The following is a 17,712-nucleotide window of genomic DNA, read 5'->3' on the forward strand; positions in this document are numbered from 1 at the left end:
TCTCTAATGCAACAGAATTGCAAGTTTCATGGACTTCCATTGGAAGATCCTCATCAGTTTTTAGCTGAGTTCTTGCAAATCTGTGACACTGTCAAGACCAATGGGGTTGACCCTGAAGTCTACAGACTTATGCTCTTTCCTTTTGTTGTAAGAGACAGAGCTAGAACATGGTTGGATTCACAACCTAAGGAAAGCCTGAACTCTTGGGAAAAGCTAGTCAATGCCTTCTTGGCAAAGTTCTTTCCACCTCAAAAATTGAGTAAGCTTAGAGTGGAAGTCCAAACCTTTAGACAGAAGGATGGTGAGTCCCTCTACGAAGCTTGGGAGAGATACAAGCAATTGATCAAAAAGTGCCCTTCTGACATGCTTTCAGAATGGAGCATCATAGGAATCTTCTATGATGGTCTGTCTGAACTATCCAAGATATCATTGGATAGCTCTGCTGGAGGATCTCTTCATCTAAAGAAGATGCCTGCAGAAGCTCAAGAACTCATTGAAATGGTTGCAAATAACCAATTCATGTACACCTCTGAAAGAAATCCTGTGAATAATGGGTCAACTCAGAAGAAAGGAGTTCTTGAGATTGATACTCTGAATGCCATATTGGCTCAGAATGAAATATTGACCCAACAAGTCAATATGATTTCTCAGAGTCTGTCTGAAATGCAAGCAGCAACAGGCAGTACTAAGGAAGCTTCCTCTGAAGAAGAAGCTTATGATCCTGAGAACCCAGCAATGGAAGAGGTGAATTACATTGGAGAACCCTATGGAAACACCTATAATCCTTCATGGAGAAATCATCCAAATCTCTCATGGAATGATCAATAGAGACCTCAACAAGGTTTCAACAACAACAATGGTGGAAGAAACAGGTTTAGCAATGGCAAGCCTTTTCCATCATCTTCTCAGCAACAAACAGAGAATTCTAAGCAGAGCCACTCTGACTTAGCAACCATTGTCTCTGATTTAATCAAAACCACTCAAAGTTTCATGACTAAAACAAGGTCCTCCATTAAAAATTTGGAGGCACAATTGGGTCAGCTGAGTAAGAAAATTACTGAACTCCCTCCTAGCACTCTCCCTAGCAATACAGAAGAGAATCCAAAAAGAGAGTGCAAGGCCATAACCACATCTCACATGGCCGGACATGGAGAGGAGGAAGAGGCAGTGATTCCTACTGAGGAAGACCTCAATGGACGCCCACTGACCTCCATGGAGTTCCCTAAAGAGGAACCATGGGAATCTGAGGCTCACACTGAGACCATAGAGATTCCATTAAATTTACTTTTGCCATTCATGAGCTCTGATGAGTATTCTTCCTCTGAAGAGGATGAAGATGTCACTGAAGAGCAAGTTGCTAAGTACCTTGGAGCAATCATAAAGCTAAATGCCAAGTTATTTGGTAATGAGACTTGGGAGAATGAACTTCCATTGCTCATCAAAGAACTGGATGACTTGACTAGGCAGAGATTACCTCAAAAGAGACAGGACCCTGAAAAGTTCTCAATCCCTTGTACCATAGGCACCATGACCTTTGAGAAGGCTCTGTGTGACCTAGGGTCAAGCATAAACCTTATGCCCCTCTCTGTAATGGAGAAGCTAGGGATCATTGAGGTACAAGCTGCAAGAATCTCACTAGAGATGGCAGACAATTCAAAGAAACAGGCTTATGGACTTGTAGAGGATGTCTTGGTAAAGGTTGAAGACCATTACATCCCTGCTGATTTCATAATCCTAGAAACTGGGAAGTGTATGGATGAATCCATCATCCTTGGTAGACCCTTCCTAGCCACAGCAAAGGCTGTGATTGATGTTGACAGAGGAGAATTAATCATTCAAGTGAATGAAGACTCCCTTGTGTTTAAAGCTCAAGGATATCCCTTTGTAACCATGGAGAGGAAGCATGAAGAGCTTCTCTCAATACAGAGTCAAACAGAGCCCCCACAGTCAAACTCTAAGTTTGGTGTTGGGAGGCCACAACCAAACTTTAAGTTTGGTGTTGAACCCCTACATTCAAACTCTAAGTTTGGTGTTGGGAGGTTCCAACATTGCTCTGAACATCTGTGAGGCTCCATGAGAGCCACTGTCAAGCTATTGACATTAAAGAAGCGCTTGTTGGGAGGCAACCCAATTTTTACTTATCTATATTAAATTTCTATTTTCTTTTGTATTTTATGTTTTCTGTAGATTGATGATCATGAGAAGTCACAAAAACAATTGAAAAAGCAAAAACAGAAGGAAAAACAGAATGAAAAATAGAACACCCTGGAGGAGAAACTTACTGGCGTTTAAACGCCAGTAAGGGTAGCATAATGGGCGTTAAACGCCCAGTCTGGCACCATTCTGGGCGTTTAACGCCAGAAATGGGCACCAGACTGGTGTTTAACGCCAGGAATGGGCAAGAAGCTGGCATTTAACGCCAGGAATGGGCAGCAGCCTGGCGTTTAACGCCAGGATTGGCAGAAAGGGGCATTTTGCACCCCATTTGGTGCAGGGATGAGATATCCTTGATACCTAAGGATCTGTGGACCCCACAGGATCTCTACCTACCCCACCTCTCTCTCTCTTCTTCACCCATTCACCAATCACCCCAAAAACCCCTTACCTATCAAATCCCACCATTCTCTTCGCCACTCACATCCATCCTTCATAAAACCCCATCTACCTCACCATTCAAATTCAAACCACTTTTCCTCCCAAATCTACCCTATATGGCCGAAACCAAACCCCTTCTCCATTCCTTTATAAACCCATCTTCACTCCTTCATTTTCACACAACATACACACCACCTATCCCCCTTGGCTGAAACACATAGCCCCCTCCATCTCCTCTATTTCTTCTGCTTTCTTCTTTCTTCTTTTGCTCGAGGACGAGCAACCTTCTAAGTTTGGTGTGGTAAAAGCTAAAGCTTTTTGTTTTTCCATAACCATTTATGGCACCAAAGGCCGGAGAAATCTCTAGAAAGAAGAAAGGGAAGGCAAAAGCTTCCACCTCCGAGTCATGGGAGATGGAGAGATTCCTCTCAAGGGTGCATCAAGACCACTTCTATGAAGTTGTGGCTAAGAAGAAAGTGATCCCCAAGGTCCCTTTCAAACTCAAAAAGAATGAGTATCCGGAGATCCGACATGAGATCCGAAGAAGAAGTTGGGAAGTTCTCACCAACCCCATTCAACAAGTCGGGATCTTAATGGTTCAAGAGTTCTATGCCAATGCATGGATCACCAAGAACCATGATCAAAGTGTGAAACCGGACCCTAAGAATTGGCTTACAATGGTCCGAGGGAATTACTTAGATTTTAGTCCAGAAAATGTAAGGTTGGCATTCAACTTGCCTATGATGCAAGGAGATGCACACCCCTACACTAGAAGGGTCAACTTTGATCAAAGGCTGGACCAAGTCCTCATGGACATCTGTGAAAAGGGCGCCCAATGGAAGAGAGATTCAAGAGGGAAGCCGGTTCAACTAAGAAGGCATGACCTCAAGCCCGTGGCTAGGGGATGGTTGGAGTTCATCCAACGCTCAATCATTCCCACTAGTAACCAGTCCGAAGCTACTATAGACCGGGCTATCATGATACATAGCATCATGATTGGAGAGGAAGTGGAAGTTCATGAGGTTATATCCCAAGAACTCTACAAGGTGGCGGACAAGTCCTCTCCTTTGGCAAGGTTAGCCTTCCCTCATCTCATTTGTCACCTTTGCAATTCAGCTGGAATTGACATAGAGGAAGACATCCTCATTGATGAGGATAAGCCCATCACTAAGAAAAGGATGGAGCAAGAGAGAGAACCTCACCAAGAGCATGAGGAAACTCCTCATCATGAAATCCCTGAAATCCCTCAAAGGATGCATTTTCCTCCACAAAACTATTGGGAGCAAATCAACACCTTCCTAGGAGAATTAAGTTCCAACATGGGACAACTAAGGGTGGAGCACCAAGAGCATTCCATCCTCCTCCATGAAATTAGAGAAGACCAAAGAACCATGAGAGAGGAGCAAAAAAGGCAAGGAAGAGACATTGAGGAGCTCAAGCACTCCATAAGATCTTCAAGAGGAAGAACAAGCCGCCATCACTAAGGTGGACCCGTTCTTTAACTTCCTTGTTCTTTATTTTCCTGTTTTTCGAAAATTATGCTTTATGTTTATCTATGTTTGTGTCTTTATTACATGATCATTAGTGTCTATGCCTTAAAGCTATGAAAATTAATCCATCACCTTTCTTAAATGAAAAATATTTTTAATTGAAAAAGAAAAAGAAGTGCATGAATTTCAAATTTTAAAACAGTTTAATTATCTTGATGTGGTGACAATACTATTATTTTTCTGAATGAATGCTTGAACAGTGCATATTTTTGAATTTGATTGTTTATGAATGTTAAAATTTTTGGCTCTTGAAAAAATGAAAGGAAAAGGAGAAATGTTATCTGATGATCTGAAAAATCATAAAATTGATTCTTGAAGCAAGAAAAAGCAGTGAAAAGCTTGCAAAAAAAAAGAAGAAAGAAAAAGAAAATCAAGTAGAAAAAGCCAATACCCCTTTAAACCAAAAGACAAGGGTGATAAAAAAGGATCCAAGGCTTTGAGCATCAGTGGATAGGAGGGCCCACAGGAATAAAATCCTGGCCTAAGCGGCTAAACCAAGCTGTCCCTAACCATGTGCTTGTGGCGTGAAGGTGTCAAGTAAAAACTTGAGACTGAGCGGTTAAAGTCGAGGTCCAAAGCAAAAAGAAGAGTGTGATTAAGAACCCTGGACACCTCTAATTGGGGACTCTAGCAAAGCTGAGTTACAATCTGAAAAGGTTCACCCAGTTATGTGTCTGTGGCATTTATGTATCCGGTGGTAATACTGGAAAACAAAGTGCTTAGGGCCACGGCCAAGACTCATAAAGTAGCTGTGTTCAAGAATCAACATACTTAACTAGGAGAATCAATAACACTATCTGGATTCTGAGTTCCTATAGATGCCAATCATTCTGAACTTCAAGGGATAAAGTGAGATGCCAAAACTATTCAGAGGCAAAAAGCTAAAAGCCCCACTCATCTAATTAATACTGATCTTCATAGATGTTTTTGGAATTCATTGTATATCCTCTTCTTTTTATCCTATTTGATTTTCAGTTGCTTGGGGACAAGCAACAATTTATGTTTGGTGTTGTGATGAGCGGATAATTTATACGCTTTTTGGCATTGTTTTTAGTATATTTTAATTAGTTTTTATTATATTTTTATTAGTTTTTAAATAAAAATTACTCTTCTGGACTTTACTATGAGTTTGTGTGTTTTTCTATGATTTCAGGTATTTTCTGGCTGAAATTGAGGGACCTGAGCAAAAATCTAATTTAGAGGCTGAAAAAGGATTGCAGATGCTGTTGGATTCTGACCTCCCTGCACTCAAAGTGGATTTTCTGGAGCTACAGAAGCCCAATTGGCACGCTCTCAATTGCGTTGGAAAGTAGACATTCTGGGCTTTTCAGAAATATATAATAGTCTATACTTTGTCCGAGATTTGATGGCCCAAATAGGCGTACTAAGTCAGCTCTAGAATTATGGCGTTTAACTCCAAAACTGGCACAAAAGTTGGAGTTAAACGCCCAAACTGGCACAAAAGCTGGTGTTTAACTCCAAGAAAAGTCTCTACACATGGAAGCTTCAATGCTCAGCCCAAGCACACACCAAGTGGGCCCAGAAGAAGATTTCTGCATTAATTACTGATTTCTGTAAACCCTAGGCTACTAGTTCTCTATAAATAGGACCTTTTGCTATTGTATTTTCATACTTTTAATCTTTGATGAGTCTTATGCTATCTTAGACACGTTTTAAGGCTGGCCATTCGGCCATGCCTAGACCTTGTTCTTATGTATTTTCAACGGTGGAGTTTCTACACACCATAGATTAAGGTGTGGAGCTCTACTGTTCTTCATGAATTAATACAAAGTACTATTGTTTTTCTATTCAACTCAAGTCTATTTCTTCTCCAAAATATTCATTCGTTCTTCAACTTGATGAATGTGATGATCCGTGACACTCATCATCATTCTCACCTATGAACATGTGCCTGACAACCACCTCCGTTCTACTAGCAATGGCTTGAATGCGTATCTCTTGGATTTCTAATCTAAGATTGGAACCTTCGTGGTATAGGCTAGAATTATTGGCGGCCATTCCTGAGATCCAGAAAGTCTAAACCTTGTCTGTGGTATTCCGAGTAGGATCTGGGAAGGGATGACTGTGACGAGCTTCAAACTCGCGATTGTGGGGCGTGTGACAGACGCAAAAGGATCAATGGATCCTATTCCGACATGATCGAGAACCGACAGCTGATTAGCCGATGTTGTGACAGAGTATCAGGACCATTTTCACTGAGAGGATGGGATGTAGCCATTGACAACGGTGATTCCTAACATAAAGCTTGCCATGGAAAGGAGTATGAATAATTGGAAGAAGGCAATAGGAAAGCAGAGGTTCAAGGGGAACAAAGCATCTTCATGCGCTTATCTGAAATCCACCAATGAATTACATAAGTATCTCTATCTTTATTTTATGTTTATTTTCATCACCTTAAACTCCATAACCATTTGAATCCGCCTGACTGAGATTTACAAGATGACCATAGCTTGCTTCAAGCCAACAATCTCCGTGGGATCGACCCTTACTCACGTAAGGTTTATTACTTGGACGACCCAGTGCACTTGCTGGTTAGTTGTGCGAAATTGTGACAAAGTGTGATTCACGTTTGAGAGCTCTAAGTCTTTGGCGCCATTGTTGATGATCACAATTTCGTGCACCACCACAGCAAGAGCTGTGGTTGATGTGGACAGAAGAGAATTAGTCCTTCAATTGAATGATGACTACCTTGTGTTTAAGGTTCAAGGATCTTCTTTTGTAACCATGGAGAGGAAGCATGAAAAGCTTCTCTCAATACAGAGTCAAACAGAGCCCCACACTCAACTTCTAAGTTTGGTGTTGGGAGGCCATTATCAAGTTCTGAGTCTCTGTGAAGCTCTCTAAGAGCTCACTGTCAAGCTATTGACATTAAAGAAGCGCTTGTTGGGAGGCAACCCAACGTTATTTAATTATGTTTATTTATATTCCATCGTCATTTTATGTTTTCTTTAGGTTGATGATCATGTGAAGTCATAAAAATAACTGCAGAATTAAAGCAAACTCAAAAACAGCATCAAAAATAGCACACCCTGGAGGACAGGCTTACTGGCGTTTAAACGCCAGTAAGGATAGCAGAATGGGCGTTTAACGCCCAGCCTGACAGCATTCTGGGCGTTAAATGCCAGAATCGGCAGCACTCTGGGTGTTTAACGCCAGAAAAGGGTGTCTAGCACCTGGCTGGCATTAAACGCTAGAAATGGCAAACAGACTGGCATTTAACGCCAGAAAAAGATGTTTGGCTGGCGTTAAATGCCAGAAAGGGGGAGCAGACTGGAGTTTAACGCCAGGAAAGGTAGCAGAGCTGGCGTTTAACACCAGAATTGGCACACAGAGGGCGTTTGAACGCCAGAATGGTGCATGGAGCATAATTCCTTGACACCTCAGGATCTGTGGACCCCACAGGATCCCCACCTACCCCACCTTTTCTTCTCTCTTCTTCACACCTTTCCATAACACTCTTCCCCAAATACCCTTGACCAATCACATCAATACCTCTTCCCCAAACACCATTCACCTATCAAATCCTACCCTCTTCCCCATATTCTCTTCACCACTCACATCCATCCTACCCTCACCATTTAAATTCAAACCATTTCCCTCTATAACCCACCCTTTCATGACCGAATTTCCTCTCTTTCATACCCTATAAATACCCATCTTCACTACCTTCAATTTCACACATCATACACACTACTACCTCCCTTGGCCGAAACCACTACTCCCCTCCATCTCTTCCATTTCTTCTTCTTCTACTCCTTTCTTTCTTCTTTTGCTCGAGGACAAGCAAAACTTCTAAGTTTGGTGTGGAAAAAGCTTTGCTTTTCTATTTTTCCATAACCATCAATGGCACCTAAGGTCGGAGAAACCTCTAGAAAGAGAAAAGGGAAGGCAATTGCTTCCACCTCCGAGTCATGGGAGATGGAAAGATTCATCTCAAAAGTCCATCAAGACCACTTTTATGAAGTTATAGCCAAGAAAAAAGTGATTCCCGAAGTCCCCTTCATGCTCAAAAAGGGTGAATATCCGGAGATCCGACGTGAGATTTGAAGAAGAGGTTGGGAAGCTCTCACCAACCCAATCTAACAAGTCAGAATCTTAATGGTTCAAGAGTTCTATGCCAATGCATGGATCACTAAGAACCATGATCAAAGTATAAACCCGAACCCAAAGAATTGGCTCACAATGGTTCGGGAGAATTACTTGGATTTCAGTCTGAAAAATGTGAGGTTGGCATTTAACTTGCCAATGATGAGAGGAGATCCTTATCCTTTCACTAGAAGGGTAAACTTTGATCAAAGGTTGGACCAAGTCCTCATGGACATCTGTATGGAAGGAGCTCAATGGAAGAGAGACTCAAGAGGCAAGTCGGTTCAACTAAGAAGGCTTGACCTCAAACCCGTGGCTAGGGGATGGTTGGAGTTCATCCAACGCTCTATCATTCCTACTAGCAGCCGGTCTGAAGTTACAATAGATCGGACTATCATGATCCATAGTATCATGAATGGAGAGGAAGTAGAAGTTCATGAGATCATACCTCTAGAACTCTACAAGGTGGTGGACAAGCCCTCTACTTTGGCAAGGTTAGCCTTCCCTCATCTCATCTGTAACCTATGCAATTCAGCTGGAATTGTCATAGAGGAAGACATCCTCATTGAAGGAGCAAGCCCATCACTAAGAAAAGGATGGAGCAAACAAAAGAGCCCACTCATGGACCTCAACAAGAGCATGAGGAAATTCCTCATCAAGAAATCCCTGAGATGCCTCAAGGGATACACTTTCCTCCATAAAACTATTGGGAGCAAATCAACACCTCCTTAGGAGAATTGAGTTCCAACATGGGGCAACTAAGGATGGAGCACCAAGAGCACTCCATTATCCTCAATGAAATCAGAGAGGACCAAAAGGCCATGAGGGAGGAGCAACAAAGGCAAGGAAGAGACATAGAGGAGCTCAAGCACTCCATAAGATCTTCAAGAGGAAGAACTAGCCGCCATCACTAAGGTGGACCCGTTCTTTAATTTCCTTGTTCTTATTTTTCTGTTTTTCGAATTATATGCTTTATGTTTTGTCTATGTTTGTGTCTTTATTACATGATCATTAGTGTCTAGTGTCTATGTCTTAAAGCTATGAATGTCCTATGAATCATTCACCTTTCTTAAATGAAAAATATTTTTAATTTCAAAAGACAAGAGGTACATGGATTTCGAATTTTATCTTGAAATTAGCTTAATTATTTTGATGTGGTGGCAATACTTTTTATTTTCTGAATGAATGCTTGAACAGTGTATATTTTTGAATTTGTTGTTTATGAATGTTAAAATTGTTGGCTCTTGAAAGAATAATGAAAAAATAAAAATGTTATTGATAATCTGAAAAATCATTAAATTGATTCTGGAAGCAAGAAAAAGCAGTGAAAAGCAGAGCTTGCGAAAAAAAAAGAGGTCAAAAAAAAAGAAAGAAGAAAAAAAAGAAGAGAAGAAAGAAAAAGAAAAAAAAAGCAAGCAGAAAAAGCCAATAACCCTTTAAACCAAAAGGCAAGGGTAAAAAGGATCTAAGGCTTTGAGCATTAATGGATAGGAGGGCCCAAAGAAATAAAATCCTAGCCTAAGCGGCTAAATCAAGCTGTCCCTAACCATGTGCTTGTGGCGTGAAGGTGTCAAGTGAAAAGCTTGAGACTGAGTGATTAAAGTCGTGGTCCAAAGCAAAAAGAGTGTGCTTAAGAGCTCTGGACACCTCTAACTGGGGACTCTAGCAAAGCTGAGTCACAATCTGAAAAGGTTCACCCAGTTATGTGTCTGTGGCATTTATGTATCCGGTGGTAATACTGGAAAACAAAATGCTTAGGGTCACGGCCAAGACCCATAAAGTAGCTGTGTTCAAGGATCAACATACTGAACTAGGAGAATCAATAACACTATCTGAATTCTGAGTTCCTATGGATGCCAATCATTCTGAACTTCAAAGAATAAAGTGAGATGCCAAAACTGTTCAGAAGCAAAAAGGCTACTAGCCCCGCTCATCTAATTGGAACTAAGTTCATTGATAAGTTTGGAATTTATTGTATATTCTCTTCTTTTTATCCTATTTTGTTTTTAGTTGCTTGGGGACAAGCAACAATTTAAGTTTGGTGTTGTGATGAGCGGATAATTTATACCCTTTTTGGTATTGTTTTTACATAGTTTTTAGTATATTTTAGTTACTTTTTATTCTATTTTTATTAATTTTTATTCAAAAATCAAATTTTTGGACTTTACTATGAGTTTGTGTGTTTTTCTGTAATTTCAGGTATTTTCTGGCTGAAATTGAGGGACCTGAGCAAAAATCTTATTCAGAGGTTGAAAAAGGACTACAGATGTTGTTAGATTCTGACCCTCCTACCCTCGAAGTGAATTTTCTGGAACTACAGAATCCCAATTGACGCAATCTCAATTGCGTTAGAAAGTAGACATCCTGGGCTTTCCAGCAATATAAAATAGTCCATCCTTTGCCCGAGATTTGATGGCCCAAACTGGCTCTCAAAGCCAGCCTAAAACTTTCTGGCGTAAAACGCCAAAACTGGCACCAGAATTGGAGTTAAACGCCTAAACTGGCACCCAAGCTAGCGTTTAACTCCAAGAATAGCCTATGCGTGAAAAAGCTTCAATGCTCAGCCCAAGCACACACCAAGTGGGCCCTGGAAGTGAATTTCTGCACTATCTGCAGTTAGTTACTCATTATCTGTAAACCTAGGTTACTAATTTAGTATAAAAACTACTTTTAGAGATTTATTTTACATCTTTGATCATTTTTATATCTTGACATCTCTGGACATTTAGTCCTTAGATATTTGGGAGGCTGGCCTCACGGCCATGCCTAGACCTTTTTCACTTATGTATTTTTAACGGTGGAGTTTCTACACCCCCATAGATTAAGGTGTGGAGCTCTGCTGTTCTTCATGAATTAATGCAAGTACTATTGTTTTTCCTTCAATTCACGCCTACTTCTTCTCTAAGATACTCACTCGTACTTCAATCTGGAGAATGATATGATCCGTGACGCTCATCGTTATTCTCAATTCTATGAACGCGTGCCTGACAACCACTTCCGTTCTATCTGAGCTCAACGTAGTCATTGGGCGACAGCTTGAGTGCATATCTTTTGGGTACCTAATACACGGACCGAGTCCGTGAGATTAGTATCTTCGTGGTAGAGGCTAGAACCAATTGGCAGCCATTCCTGAGATCCGGAAAGTCTAAACCTTGTCTGTGGTATTCTGAGTAGGATCTGGAAAGGGATGACTGTGACAACCTTCAAACCTGCGAATGTTGGGTGTAGTGACAGTGTGCAAAAGGATCAATGGATTCTATTCCGACGCTAGCGGGAACCGACAGATGATTAGCCATGCGGTAGCTGTGCCTGGTATTTTTCATCTAAGACGAGAAATCCGACAGTTGATTAGCCGTGCAGAAACCGTAGAGGACCATTTTCACTGAGAGGATCATACAGCTTGCCATGGAAGGGAGCACGCATGGTTGGAAGAAGGCCATAGGAAAGCAGAGGTTCAGAAGCAACAAAGCATCTCCAAACACTTATCTGAAATTCTCACCAATGAATTACATAAGTATCTCTTTCTTTTTTATTTATCTTTTAATTATCAAAACCTCATAACCAATTGAATCCGCCTGACTGAGATTTACAAGATGACCATAGCTTGCTTCAAGCCAACAATCTCCGTGGGATCGACCCTTAGTCACGTAAGGTTTATTACTTGGACGACCCAGTGCACTTGCTGGTTAGTTGTACGGAGATGTGAAAAGTGTGAATCACGATATCCCACACTAATCATATGCTTCTCAATGGCATGAAAAATTTGTCAAAATAGTCTTGAATTCATGCTAGAGAAACACTTATTATTCATACTGAAGTGTTAAAAACAAGGTAAACTAAATCATGGGCTGCATCCCATGGAGCGCTTCTTTAGCGTCACTAGCTTGACGGTTGATCTTTGTCATGGTGGATTATAATGCCTTAAGTCTTCTCCCCTTACAGTGAAACAGTCTCCACTTGATTCCTTAATGATTTCTACATGCTCTAGGGAGAGGACCTTTCTAATGGAGAACACTTGGGGTAATTGAGATGGAATGGTTGGAAGGTGGAATGGGATTGGTGGATGATGGGCTGATATCACTTTGTCTCCAGGGGAAAAACCCTCTGTAGGAATCTTTTTATTTCTCCATCCCCTTGGTAATTTCTTCACAACTCTTCCCTCTTCTTCCAATCGTGCTCCCATGTGTGTTGTGTCATGAAGTCCCTTGCTAGCTGCTCCTCTCAAATCTTGTGACTTCGGCTCTTCCTCGAATTCTATTGGTTGCTTCTTCTCTTGAGCTTCTTGTTTATCCATCAAGGAAAGCTCCAGATGCTGCCCTTCTTTTAATCCCTTGCTCTCTTGCTCAGATTCATGCACGGGTTTGAAGGCTTGGAAAGTGAGATGCTCATCATGAATTCTCAATATCAATTCTACTTTTTCTACATCAATGAAGGCTTTTCCAGTAGCTAGAAATGGTCTCCTGGTGCACGAAATTGTGATCTCAGGCAACGGCGCCAAAAACTCTGTACGCACGTCTTAATAAATCATTTTTCATTCACAACTTCGATACAACTAACCAGCAAGTGCACTGGGTGGTCCAAGTAATAAACCTTACGTGAGTAAGGGTCAATCCCACGGAGATTGTTGGTATGAAGCAAGCTATGGTCATCTTGTAAATCTCAGTCAGGCGGATAATAATTGATCATGAGTTTTCGAAATTAAATAATAAATAGACAGAAAATAAAGATAGAAATACTTATGTATATCATTGGTGAGAATTTTAGATAAAGGTAGAGAGATGCTTTCGTCCCTCTGAACTTCTGCTTTCCTGCTGTCTTCATCCAATCAGTCCTACTCCTTTCTATGGCTGGCTTTATGTAAGGACATCACCATTGTCAATGGCTACTTTTCATCCTCTCTGGAAAATGGTCCTATGCGCTGTCACTGCATGGCTAATCATCTGGAGGCATCACCGTGATCAATGGCTGCATCCTATCCTTTTGTGAAAATGGTCCAAATGCTCTGTCACAGCACGGCTAATCATCTGAGGTACTCGATCATACTGTAATAGGATTCACCCTCCTTTTGCGTCTGTCACTACGCCCAGCACTCGCGAGTTTGAAGTTCGTTACAGTCATTCAATCCCAGAATCCTACTCGGAATACCACAGACAAGGTTTAGACTTTCCAGATTCTCATGAATGTCGCCATCAATCTAGCTTATACCACGAAGATTCTGATTAAGATATCCAAGAGATAATCATTCAATCGAAGGTAGAACGGAAGTGGTTGTCAGGCACGCGTTCATAGGGAATGATGATGATTGTCACGTTCATCACATTCATGTTGAATTGTGAATGAATATCTTAGAAGCGGAATAAGTTGAATTGAATAGAGAAACAGTAGTACTTTGCATTAATTCATGAGGAACAGCAGAGCTCCACACCTTAATCTATGGAGTGCAAAAACTCTACCGTTGAAAAATACATAAGTGAAAGGTTTAGGCATGGCCGAATGGCCAGCCCCCATGATCTAAGAACTAGACGTCCCAAGATCACTAATACAATAGTAAAAAGTCCTATTTATACTAAACTAGTTACTAAGGTTTACAGAAGTAAGTAATTGATGCATAAATCCACTTCTGGGGCCCACTTGGTATGTGCTTGGGCTGAGCTTGAAGTTTACACGTGGAGAGGTCATTCTTGGAGTTGAACGCCAGTTTGTAACGTATTTCTGGCGTTCAACTCTGGCTTGTAACGTGTTTCTGGCGTTTAACTCCAGACAGCAGCGTAGAACTGGCGTTCAACGCCCTTTTATGTCATCTAAACTCGGCCAAAGTATAGACTATTATATATTTCTGGAAAGCCCTGGATGTCTATTTTCCAACGCAATTAGAAGCGTGCCATTTTGAGTTCTGTAGCTCCAAAAAATTCACTTTGAGTGCAGGGAGGTCAGAATCCAACAACATCAGCAGTCTTTCTTCAACCTCTGAATCTGATTTTTGCTCAAGTCCCTCAATTTCAGCCAGAAAATACCTGAAATCACAGAAAACACACAAACTCATAGTAAAGTCCAGAAGAGGTGAATTTAACATAAAAACTAATAAAAACATCCCTAAAAGTAACTAGATCCTACTAAAAACATACTAAAAATAATGCCAAAAAGCGTATAAATTATCCGCTCATCACAACACCAAACTTAAATTGTTGCTTATCCCCAAGCAACTGAAAATCAAATAGGATAAAAAGAAGAGAATATACTATAAATTCCAAACTATCAATGAAACATAGCTCCAATCAGATGAGCGGGACTTGTAGCTTTTTGCCTCTTAAATAGTTTTGGCATCTCACTTTATCCATTGACGTTCAGAATGATTAGCATCTATAGGAACTCAGAGTTCAGATAGTGTTATTGATTCTCCTAGTTCAGTATGTTGATTCTTGAACACAGCTACTTTATGACTCTTGGCCGTGGCCCTAAGCACTTTGTTTTCCAGTATTACCACCGGATACATAAATGCCACAGACACATAACTGGGTGAACCTTTTCAGATTGTGACTCAGCTTTGCTAAAGTCCCTAATTAGAGGTGTCCAGAGTTCTTAAGCACACTCTTCTTTTGCTTTGGACCTTGACTTTAACCGCTCAGTCTCAAGTTTTCACTTGACACCTTCACGCCACAAGCACATGGTTAGGGACAGCTTGGTTTAGCCGCTTAGGCCAGGATTTTATTCCTTTAGGCCCTCCTATCCACTGATGCTCAAAGCCTTGGGATCTTTTTTATTACCCTTGCCTTTTGGTTTTAAGGGCTATTGGCTTTTTGCTCTTGCCTCTTGGTTTTAAGAGCTTTTGGCTTTTTCTGCTTGCTTTTTCTCTCTTTTTTCTATTTTTTTTCGCCATTTTTTTTGCAAGCTTTGTTCTTTGCTGCTTTTTCTTGCTTCAAGAATCATTTTTATGATTTTTTAGATTATCAAATAACATGTCTCCTTGTCATCATTCTTTCAAGAGCCAACATATTTAACATTCTTAAACAACAACTTCAAAAGACATATGCACTGTTCAAGCATTCATTCAGAAAACAAGAAGCATTGTCACCACATCAATATAATTAAACTAAGTTCAAGGATAAATTCGAAACTCATGTACTTCTTGTTCTTTTGAATTAAAACATTTTTTCATTTAAGAGAGGTGATGGATTCATAGGACATTCATAACTTTAAGACATAGTTACTAAATACTAATGATCATGTAATAAGACACAAACTTAGATAAGCACTTAACATAGAAAACGAAAAACAGAGAATGTAAGAACAAGGAATGAGTCCACCTTAGTGATGGTGGCGTTTCCTTCTTGAGGAACCAATGATGTTCTTGAGCTCTTCTATGTCTCTTCCTTGTCTTTGTTGCTCCTCCCTCATTGCTTTTTTATCTTCTCTAATTTCATGAAGGATGATGGAGTGCTCTTGATGTTCCACCCTTAATTGTCCCATGTTGGAACTTAATTCTCCTAGGGAGGTGTTGATTTGCTCCCAATAGTTTTGTGGAGAAAAATGCATTTGAGGCATCTCCGGGATCTCATGGTGCTGAGCTTCATGCGTCTCTTGAGCTCTATGAATGGGCTCTTTTGTTTGCTCCATCCTTTTCTTAATGATGGGTTTCTCTTCCTCAATGGGAATGTCTCCTTCTATGTCAATCCCAGCCGAATTGCATAGATGGCAAATGAGGTGAGGAAAAGCTAACCTTGCCATAGTGGAGGACTTGTCAGCCACCTTGTAGAGTTCTTGAGGTATAATCTCATGAACCTCCACCTCTTCTCCAATCATGATGCTATGGATCATGATGGCCCGGTCTATAGTAACTTCAGACCGGTTGCTAGTGGGAATGATTGAGCGTTGAATGAACTCCAACCATCCTCTAGCTACAGGCTTAAGGTCTAGTCTTCTCAGTTGAACCGGTTTGCCTTTTGAGTCAATCTTCCATTGAGCTCCTTCCACACATATGTCCATGAGGACTTGGTCCAACCTTTGATCAAAGTTGACTCTCCTTGTGTAGGGGCATGCGTTCTCTTCCATCATTGGCAAGTTGAACGCCAACCTTACATTTTCTGGACTAAAATCTAAGTAATTCCCCCGAACCATGGTGAGATAATTCTTTGGGTTCGGGTTCTTACTTTGATCATGGTTCCTTGTGATCCATGCATTAGCATAGAACTCTTGAACCATTAGAGTTCTGACTTGTTGGATGGGGTTTGTTAGAACTTCCCAACCTCTTCTATGGATCTCATGTCAGATCTCCGGATACTCATTTCTCTTGAGTTTGAAAGGGACCTCGGGGATCACCTTCTTCTTGGCTACAACATCATAGAAGTGGTCTTGATGAGCTTTGGAGATGAATCTTTCCATCTCCCATGACTCGGAGGTGGAAGCTTTTGTCTTCCCTTTCCCTTTTCTAGAGGATTCTCCGGCCTTGGGTGCCATCAATGGTAATGGAAAAACAAAAATTTTATGCTTTTACCACACCAAACTTAGAATTTTGCTCGCCCTCGAGCAAGAGAAGAAAGAATAGATGAAGAATAATAAGAAAATATGGAGGAGAGGAGGGAGAGGTGTATTCGGCCAAGAAGGGGAAGAGAGGGTTGTGTTGTGTGAAAATGAAGAAGAATGGAGGGCTTTATATAGGGAAGGGAGGGGGGTTAAGGTTCGACCATATGGGTGGGTTTGGGTGGGAAATTGATTTTGAATTTTGAAGGTAGGTGGAGTTTATGAGGTAGGTTTATAGGGAAGAGTGGATGGATGTGAGTGGTGAAGTGGTGATAGGGAAGAGAGATTGAGGTGATTGGTGAAGAGTTTTGGGGAAGAGTGTTTATTGGGAAGAGAGGATGAACATTGAGAAGAGGGAAGAGAGTGAGTGGTGGTAGGTGGGGATCCTGTGGGGTCCACAGATGCTGAGTTGATCCTGTGGGGTCCACAGATCCTGAGGTGTCAAGGAATTGCATCCCTGCACCCATTAGGCATGTAAAATGCCTTTGCATGCAATTTTGGCGTTTAAACGCCGAATTGATGCTTGTTCTGGGCGTTCAATGCCCAGATGCTTGTTTCGGGCGTTCAGCGCCAGCTCTTCTTCACTGCGCATTTCTGGTGTCTGGACGCCAGGATGCTGCTTGTTTCTGGCGTTCAACGCCAGAAACATGCTCTGTTCTGGCGTTGAACGCCAGACAGATGCTCCTTACTGGCGTTTAAACGCCAGTGAGATCCTTCTCCAGGGTGTGATTTTTCTTCTGCTGTTTTTGATTCCGTTTTCAATTTTTATATTTATTTTGTGACTCCACATGATCATGAACCTAATAAAACATGAAAAACAATAAAAATAAAAATAAAATTAGATAAATAAAAATTGGGTTGCCTCCCAACAAGCGCTTCTTTAATGTCAATAGCTTGACAGTGGGCTCTCATGGAGCCTCACAGATGTTCAGAGCATTGTTGA

General features: G+C 41.1%; 1 non-coding gene across 1 annotated transcript; it reads right to left on the minus strand.

Annotated features, from left to right (window-relative positions):
* Positions 1-261: 261 nt before the first annotated feature.
* Positions 262-369, minus strand: LOC148576865 (small nucleolar RNA R71). Its single transcript, XR_015904599.1, has one exon. It is a non-coding gene; the product is annotated as a small nucleolar RNA R71 (small nucleolar RNA).
* Positions 370-17,712: the final 17,343 nt, after the last annotated feature.

The sequence above is a fragment of the Arachis ipaensis genome, chromosome B1 (assembly GCF_059453495.1).
Source record: "Arachis ipaensis isolate K30076 ecotype BB chromosome B1, ASM5945349v1, whole genome shotgun sequence".
In the NCBI taxonomy this organism is placed as follows: domain Eukaryota; kingdom Viridiplantae; phylum Streptophyta; class Magnoliopsida; order Fabales; family Fabaceae; genus Arachis; species Arachis ipaensis.